Source organism: Oratosquilla oratoria, chromosome 32 (genome assembly GCF_046742065.1).
Source record: "Oratosquilla oratoria isolate Oo_2021 chromosome 32, ASM4674206v1, whole genome shotgun sequence".
NCBI classification, from domain to species: domain Eukaryota; kingdom Metazoa; phylum Arthropoda; class Malacostraca; order Stomatopoda; family Squillidae; genus Oratosquilla; species Oratosquilla oratoria.
In genome coordinates, this window is record NC_134808.1 from 38,803,245 (window position 1) to 38,813,244 (window position 10,000).

Genomic DNA, 10,000 nt, shown 5'->3' on the forward strand with positions numbered 1-10,000 from the left:
ACTTCTATTAACGGGAAGAGAACATATTCAACTGTTAAAGTCATAACTCTAGACCTCGTATGAATGAAAGAAATAGAAATAGAAAATATTGGAAATTGGCTTTAACTAATTTAAAGGGAATAGAGGAATGAATAGAGAGTAGAAATAAACAGCAATCCTCTCCACTCAAAAAAAAAAAAAATGATCACTTTAATATCTATTATGATCTTCTGCTACTCTCTTTAACTTTTCCGTCTAAAATTCCACTTTTTTTTTGTAAAATATTGAATCCAATCATAGAATCGACTAGCCCCTTTAACTTAGTTTAAATAGGAATTAGTTACTTAAGGTAATTTAAGTTAGACTGGTTTAGGTTAGACTAGATTTTCTTTTCTGTAAGACGTTAATGATAGGCAAAGAAATGCAAGATTAGGTTAGTCATTTGTATTAGATTTGCATCACTATAAATCCTATGGGCTATTGTCGTCCTTTGAGAATTTATATCCCCTGGTTTTCTACAGATAGAATTTATTTTCTCGCTTTACCTCTATACTCCTAGACCTCTCCATCTTCCCACGATAGAGTGTATATCTACTTTATTCAACTCCCATCCAGGCGATTTTAGTCATGTGTTGAGACCCGGTCCCCCGTTTTCTACGTTTGAGGTCGTCCTAGACCGAGTTTATCTTCGTCCATTTCACATGAGAGAACGAAAGTGTTCCATCACCACCACTCGGAGGCTCCGTTCAGTGAAGCGAAATGCGTCTCTGGTTTGTCAAACCGCCCCGTCTTATCGCCCAAAATGTCTAAGCCAATAGACTTTCCACTTCTTTTGGTAAGAGAGACAGGGGGAGAGAGAGAAAGAGAAAGAGAGAGAGAGATAGATAGATACATAGATAGAGATAGATAGATAGAGAGAGAGAGAATATGAGAGAGAGAGAATATGAGAGGGAATACAAGAGAGGGAATATAAGAGAAAGGATGAAAGAGAGAGAGGATGAGAGAGAGAGAGAATATGATAGAGAGAGAATATGAGAGAGAGAGAATATGAGAGAGAGAGAATATGAGAGAGAGAATATGAGAAAGAGAGACAGAATATGTAAGAGAGAGAATATGAGAGAGAGGATAAGGGAGAGGACGAGAGAGAGGACGAGAGAGAGGATAAGGGAGAGGACGAATGGAGGGAGAGGCGAGGAAGAGGGAGAGGACGAGGGAGAGGGACATGGAAATGGAGAGAGAGAGGGTGGTTAAGGAGATTTAGAGTGAGAACGAAATAAGGTCAACGGGCAAGAAGGTAAATAAAGTAAAAAGGGAGAGAGGGTGTGAATAAGAATCACGCTTTTACCAGTAGTAAATTTTATTTTTTACATAAAAAACAATCTACCCAAGTAACTATATTTACATATTACATGTCCATTCCCAGATACGAATGTACATCTTAAAGTGACTAATGAATTACATAGTTCCAAAGAGCTGCTAGGTTATATGCACTTCGGGTATATGTGTATAGATCTATAAATATTTACCTTTTCATATAATATTCTGTAGAGCTTAGTTATAATGGCGCAATAAAATAAATATATGGGTTCTGAAGGAAGACCCTCCTCGCTTTTCAGGCTTTCACGAGCCAAGAACATATACAGACTTCAGAAGATGAATAGACACCGTAACATTAGGCGAGGTTGCTATGCTTGACTGTTGGTAAGCCCAGTGCGTTCAAGAGGAGAAGTGTTATATGATCAAAGAGAGAGACTCTGGTTTGAAATTACTAGGCTATTATTCCTCCAATCTCCGTTAAATCGGTGGTACGGCTCACCTCCAGTGTTTTTTTTTTTTCACCATAAAAGTACTATAGTAAAGTGTTTTGTTTTCCTAAGAAAAAATATAAAATGCCATTTGATATGGTGGAGGAAATTTTTTTTTCGTCTAGCATATCAGATACCTTCCCGAAAGCTACGACTCGTAAATCTGCTTTAAAAGTCGAATGAAAAATAGCCCAGTGTGATAACACATTTAGACAAAGGGAGACAGTAAATGAAATCATTTCCTCAGCAGGGTGGCTCAGGGAATCAATATCAAAAGTATTGTTGTATTAATCATAAGCTTCATATTACAAAGTTGGAGAGCTCGTGTTTGCATTAATCACATTCATAACAGAAAAAAAAAATAATAGTCATGATCTTACTAGGGCATTCTATTCTTCCTTGTGGTTTCTCCTTGGTAATAAACACTCAAAGACGCACAGCACCTAACCCAACGACTCCCATTGGCTAAAACGCAGCCAACCAGGAACGTCTCTTTCGTTGCTGAATTTACGTCGCCGACCAGTTACACGACAGTAAACTAGTATATATACATTTTAAACAAGCTCAAATAATTTAGCCCGAAGGTGTTGTCATGCGAAGACTGAAACATTCTAACCTACTTTTGACTAATGAGATATAGGAAATCTTAATATCAAATTAATTGCAAAATCGGCAATATATGTACGCACACACACACACACAAAGGATTACAAAGGCAGAGCATGCTGACAGGAGAACTTTTGGTCCATAACTAGGTCGGATGCGGAAAAAAAAATATATAAATACAGTAATACATATACATGCATATACCAAAGACTTTTTCCCCCTTACACGGGGGGTAGCCAAAAAAGAAAAAGGCATAAATAAATGCATATGCATAGTTAAGTAATACACACACACACACACACACACACACACACACACACACACACACACACATACATATATATATATATATATATATATATATATATATATATATATAAAGAAATATGGAGTAGAGTTTTTCCGTCATTTTATCAAAAAACAAAAATCTGACGAAGCTCACTTAAAGGTCTTCGTCGGCAGTCTGCCGTCGACTGACAGATTCTGCAAATGGGAAAACATTCACGCATGCGCATTAGGGACCCCTACATTAGTGCATCAAACTACGTATTATTAGCCTTGTTTGTTTTCGCACACAAAAAATAAGAACTGATATTTTTGGACACATTTGTCACTAGGGTTATTATACATTTCTATTGACTTCGTTGTCGTGTACACTTACCTACCATTAACTCTCTTGACACAACAACTGGATTAGATTATTTTGTCGCGGAAACACCAAACAACTAGGATACCCGATATTCCTATTAAGCCTGGAGGAGTTCATTAAATGAATAGTGTTGTTGCGTTAACAGTGAGACCTTAAGTGTAGAGCAATTCTTGTTGCGAGAGCGAGGACTGCCTTCCGAACGCCATCAGCCGAAAACTTCGAAGAAAAATAAAGTGACTTCGAGGAACCACATGCCTTTAATTGATTTTTTACTCTTGCAGAAAATATAACGACTGCAGCCATAAATTTTTGAACCAACTCGAAAAGTTTGTGGTTAAGTATTAGCTTAAGCTGGGAATGGGGAGTTAAGGTATGGGAGGAGGAGGAGGAGAAAAGGCATAGGAGGAGGAAGAGTAGGAGGAGGAGGAAGAGGAGAAAGAGCTAGAGAAGGAGGTAGAGGAGGAGGAGAAGGAGGACAAGGAGGAAGAGAAGTAAGAAAAGGAAGATTAACGAAGAGAGGAGAGAAATGTGGGAGCCGAGGATTGAGACAATTATGGAGACAAGGAGGAGGAGGAGGTGAAGGAGGAGGTGAAGGAGGAAGAAGAAAAGTAAGAAAAGGAAGAGGATTAAAAAGGTGAATGAAATGGGGAGGCAGAGGATTTGGGCAACTATGGTGACTGGGAGTTGTAGAAAGAAAAGGATTAAAGAAGAAAGAGTTCGGGACTTAAATTAAGAAAAAGAGACGAGGATGAGTAGGGGAAGGAAGAGGTGAAGAAGAAAAAAGAAAAAAGAGTATGAAGAAGACGAAGAGCAGAAGTAGGAGGAGGAGACGGAAGAAGAGGAAGTGAAGAAGAAGTAGGAGGAGGTGAGGAGGAAAGAAAAGGAGGAGGAGGAGGAGGAGGAGGAGGAGGAGGAGGAGGAGGAGGAGGAGGAGGAGGAGGAGGAGGAGGAGGAGGAGGAGGAGGAGGAGGAGGAGGAGGAGAAGGAGGAGGACACGAGAGATGCCTACGATTGATACCGTTTGTCGAGAAGTCTCGTTTTTCGTCAAGACGTAATGCTTGTTGCCACGTGAGGGGAGCACTAAGGCTGCTTGCTCAAGGGGAAAGACAAAAGCACATCTCATTGCCTTTGCTTCAGAGCTGCAATACCGACGTTCTATTAGCTCATTATATACATAATGTGTGTGCATAAATACATGCATGTATACACATATAAACACACATATATATATATATACATATATATGTATGTATATATATATATAATATATATATATATAATATATATATATGTATGTATATATATATATATATGTATATATATACACATATACACTGAATGGTCTCCAGTGCAGATATAATCTTTTTTCAACCACATTAACTTTTTCACTTTAATTCCATGTCATCACGACCGAGACTGACAATGCGCTCGACGGAGACATATGTGGAAACTGATACGTAGCGAAGCCAGGGACTCGAACTCAGTTCCAACGTACCATGTGAACAGTGACCCTAACCTCTGTTCACTTGGTACGTCGGAGCTGAGTTCGAGTATTTGGCTTCACTACGTATCAGTTTCCGCATATGTCCCCGTCGAGCGCATTGTCACTCTCGATCGTGATGACATGGAATTTAAGTGAAAAAGTTAATGCGGTTGAATATATGTATATATATATATATGTATATATATATATATATATATATATATGTGTGTGTGTGTGTGTGTGTGTGTGTGTGTGTGTGTGTGTGTGTGTGTGTGTGTGTGTGTGTGTGTGTGTGTGTGTGTGTGTGTGTGTGTGTGTATTTGTGTGTGAATGTGTGCCTTTATCTTTATCTTTATCTTCACATTCAACCTCACTTTCACATGCACCTCCTTCGCGTTCAACTTCATCTTCAACTTCACCTACATATACACCTTCATTCTCCACTTTACTCTCACCCTCGCCTTTACCTTCACGTTCACTTTCATCTTCTTCCTCATCTTTATTTTCGTCATCGTCATCATCATCATCATCATCATCATCATCATCATCATCATCATCATCATCATCATCATCATCATCATCATCATCATCATCATCATCATCATCATCATCATCATCATCATCATCATCATCATCATCATCATCATCATCATCATTGCTTTCATCTACATCACTAATGTAATCTTAATCACATGTATTACCCGCACCATGCTCATCTCTTCCTACCCTTCATCTTCCCCTTCCCCCCTTCCTCCTCCCTCCTCCCTCCTCCCCTCCTCATTTCCGCCTCCTCTTCCTCCTCAGCTCCTCCTCTCCTCTCTCATTTCCTCTTTCTTCCTCTCCTTTCACCCTGGTCGTTTATTTGAAAATAAACACTGAAAAGAAAAACGTCGCTTTAGACTTGTTAAAAAAAAAAAAAAAAATTGAACAAGGAATAATTATTATCTCACTGCTTTCCTATATCTTTCATTATAGTCGCTTTAGACTTGTTCAAAATTGTTTATCTTTCATTACATAAAAGGATGGAGATGGAGGTGGAGCTGGAAATGGTTGTAGAAATTATTAAATGAAAAGTGGAAAAGTGGTTATAGCCTTTTCTTATATTAATTTCTTCCTTATCTGGTAGTACTTTTCCTTGTGCTACGGCTGTCGCTAGGCTATTTTATTACCCTTCTTAGCATCTTAGCAGAAAGGGCTTCAATGAAACTTAAGGGTCATTTAGACGGTCAAACTGTTTGACAAACCCGGTTTGTCAAACAAGTGTTTGAAGTGATGTTTGACCGTGTAAATAGAGTATTTGGTTGTCTAACACTTTCGACAAACGTGTTTGACGACCAAATACCCCATTCACACGGTCAAACATCACCTCAAACACTTGTCTGACAAACCGGGTTTGTCAAACTGTTTGAGCGTGTAAATGGCCCTTTAGATCATTTGAGATGAAAGAGAAATGAATAAAATCAGGAAATACGGTCTTCGTGTTTCTTTGGTGATGAGAATATTAAACAGAAGGACATCACTTCTTCTCTTATTCTTCCTCCTCCACTTTCTTGCACTTCTCATATTCCTCTTCCTTCACCTCCTCGTATTCTTCCTCCTCCTCCTCGTATTCTTCTTCCTCCTCCTCCTCCTCCTCCTCTTCCTCCTCCTCCTCCTCCTCCTCCTCCTCCTCCTCCTCCTCCTCCTCCTCCTCCTCCTCTACCTCCTCCTCCTCCTCCCCCTTCCATCTCCTCTACCTTCTCCTACTCATTCATCCCACAAGATCTCTTCTTCTTCCTCCTACAACTCTTCCTCCTCATCCTCTTCCTCCCATTCCTCTCCTCCTCATCCTCTTCCTCTTCAGCCTCTTTTCATCCTCTTCCCCCTCGTATGCCTCTTCCTCGCCTTCCATCTCCTCCACCTTCTCCTACAATCACTCATTCCACAAGCTCTCCTCTTCTTCTTCTTCCAACTACACCTCTTCTTCCTCTTCCTTTTCTTCCTCTTCCTCTTCTTCCTCCTCTTCCTCTTCTTCCTCTTCCTCTTCTTCCTCTTACTCTTCTTCCTCTTCCTCTTCTTACTCTTTCGCTTCTTCCTCTTCCTCTTCTTTCCCTCTTCCTCCTCTTGAACCTCTACCTTGACCTGCTCCTCCCTCCATCTCCTCCACATACTCCAACAACCATTCATCCTTCAAGCTCTCCTCTTCTCCTTCCTCCTCCACCTCTTCCTCTTCTTCCCCTCGTTCCCCTCTTGAACCCCCCCTTGACCTCTTCCTCCTCCTCCTCCTCCCCTCCTCCTCCTCCTCCTCCTCCTCCTCCTCCTCCTCTTCCTCCTCCTCCTCCTCTTCCTCCTCCTCCTCCTCTTCCTCCTCCTCCTCCTTCTCCTCTTCCTCCTCCTTCTCCTCCTCCTCCTCCTTCTCCTCCTCCTCCTCCTCCTCCTCCTCCTCCTCCTCCTCCGTCTCCTCCTCCTCCTCCTCCTCCTCCTCCTCCTCCTCCTCCTCCTCCTCCTCCTCCTCCTCATTCCCCTGAAGCACCAGATTCCATTGTGTCGTATATGCGTCACGAATGACAATGGGTATCCCTACATTATCTAAACAAAACAGTCTTGTGTCAACCAGGACACGTTCTGTAGGGTTTGTGATGAAAGCTTAATTACTTCGGTGATGATAACTATTCATTTAGATTGCGACGTCAAAGAAAGCTCCAGAGGTGATATTAAGAGTTTTTTAATTTCCTGGCGTTTCTTGACAAAAGGACTTTTTCCAAAGGACTGCACATACTTCCATATGATTTCTAAGCTAAATGAAAGTGATAATTTTTTAGATTTTTTTTTCTTAGAAATACCCAGCAATACTCTCTTTAGTTACTATCTCATCAAAGATGTGGAGTCGAACAAATGATAAGAATTTTGAGGTTAACAAAGTAGAAGTTAAAGTAATAATTATTCTTACTTTAAGTTGAGTTTAGTCTTCAGTCATGAAAAGAATACTGCGTGACTCTTATCCATAGGGGTGCCACTAGAGTCCCTAAGATATTGACCACATGAAACCTCTTGATTTCAAATAAGGTCTAACTGCCTCATCAACATAGACTTCTAGTGGTTCATATTTTCACATACAACTACGTATGCATACTCACGCACGTGCACACACACATATACGTGTGTGTGTGTGTGTGTGTGTGTGTGTGTGTGTGTGTGTGTGTGTGTGTGTGTGTGTGTGTGTGTGTGTGTGTGTGTGTGTGTGTGTGTGTGTGTGTGTGTGTGTCTGTGTCTGCGTATGTGTGTGCGAGCTTTTCACTCTGTGTGAATGTAAGTGTATGTGCGTGCATGTACATGTGTGTATGTATGTGCGTGCATGTATGTGTGTGTATGTACATACACGTCGGTATCCCCTCATTTCAAATCACATATGTATAATCATTATACTGATGCCGCTGCACTATTTGGGTCATATGCACTTGATCGTTGAGTTTAATGCTCATTGTTCATTATACTAATCCTTTAATCATTACCGAAGCATCAGATCATTGCATACATTCAGCAAAGCTTCATAAAGATATGCAAGCGTTTGCGAAGCCTTATGAAGCTTTGTAAAGCTTCATGAAGCATGATGAAGTGATCACGTATCATAGTCTATAAGAATCAATGCGATAAACGTGCCTTTCTGGCGCCAAGGAGGATTACGAAGTGGCAATGAAAGGAAACGGGTAACATATTGCAATGCTCTTGCACAGTTTAACTCGTTTCTCATAGAGACATACTTTATTGGTTTCCTTCTGGCTTGCGCAACACGATTTAATACCGGCAGAGAAAGGAAACCCTTGCGGGAGAGATAACGTGTCCATAGGTCAAGGAGGACTTAGGGTCATACTTCTAGAACAGCGTTTCCGACCATAGCACTCCCATGTTCTCATGTCTAAGCTTTCCAGTACCCCTATCTTGTCATTAGAAGGACAAAAGAAAGTGAAGTGTACTGCTTGATGATTTATCTTCTTGATTCCTTAGAACTGAAACAAATTGACAATATTATTTGTAGAAGAAATAAGAATACCATAGAAAAATGAAATAGCATAGAAAAAGTCAAATATGCACAACTAAGTAATCAATGATATCAATGTGATTTTTGTGTGGATCTTTATATATATATATATATATATATATATATATATATATATATATATATATATATATATATATATATATATATATATATATATATACGTGAGCAATGTAGCCTGGGTCAAAAAAAATTATCGTGACTGTACATTCAGGTGACCACAAAGCTCTTTGTTAAAAAAAAAAAAAAAATCCCTTGGAGTCAGTTAACAAGCTTAACACGAACATGAGCAACATAGAGATGCAACAGCAGACTTAAAAAACGCACAAAGCATGGATTATTTGGCAGTGTATATAACAACATGGTAGGACATGCTACTCTACAAACTTGAGACACTTTATTGCAACGATTCATTACTAAACTGCACCACTTACTTTCAACCTTTTGCTAAATGGAAGCGAGTATGGATGTATAGAATGAGTAACTGTATTACATATAATCAATTATACATTCCACCTTCTATATTATGCTGAATGTTATACAATATGCTATGTGCTATTTCATGCGTTCCACATCATATGTTTATATGCTCTATGTTATGCATTGCAAATCCCACATAATGTTATACATATACTATATTCTGTGTTATACGTTACACATGTTTCGTATATGCTCAGTGTTATATGCTATTTATCATACATTGTTCATTATATTTTATGAATTATACATTATGAATTAAAGAAAGAGGAATAAGAACATAAGAAATAAAGGAGACTGCAAAAGACCATAAGGCCTACACTAGGCAGCTCCGTATCCATCACCACCTGTCATCCCCATCCATAAAGTTGTCTAATCGTTTTTTAAAACAACTGATAGTTTCAGCGCTTACTACATGGTTACTAAGTTTATTCCATTCATCGACCACCCTATTAGTAAACCAATTCTTGCCTATTTCCTTCTTAAATCTAAATTTGTCCAGTTTATACCCATTACTGCGAGTCCTGTCCTGTTGTTTTATTATGATGACCTTGTTTGCTTCACCCTTGTTATAGCCTTTGATCCACTTGAACACTTCTATTAGATCACCCCGCACTCTGATGCCAAATGTATCATGCGCCATGCAGTAACGTCATACGTGATACACCATTGATCAGATATCATACATTATACATAGATTATGCATTACATATATATTGTGTATTCTATATTATATGTTTTATACTTTACATTGTACATTGTTTATTGTACGGTCTGCGTTATGCATTATTGATTATGATTATGAATAATACATTTTGAATAATGCAATATATATATATGATATATATCATACATCACACATGCATCAGACTGTAAACATGTTTACAACCTCTTGGGCTATACTGACGCCTTATTCAGACAACACACACCAAGCCGACCCATCCTTGTTATAACATATTACGAAG

The 10,000-nt window shown here is 39.2% G+C and overlaps 1 protein-coding gene across 1 annotated transcript in view; it reads left to right on the forward strand.

Annotated features, from left to right (window-relative positions):
* The window catches only part of LOC143017445 (neural cell adhesion molecule 1-like), an 801,122-nt gene that overhangs the window by 583,874 nt on the left and 207,248 nt on the right, over positions 1 to 10,000 (forward strand). The gene's annotated exons all lie outside the window — the stretch shown is intronic.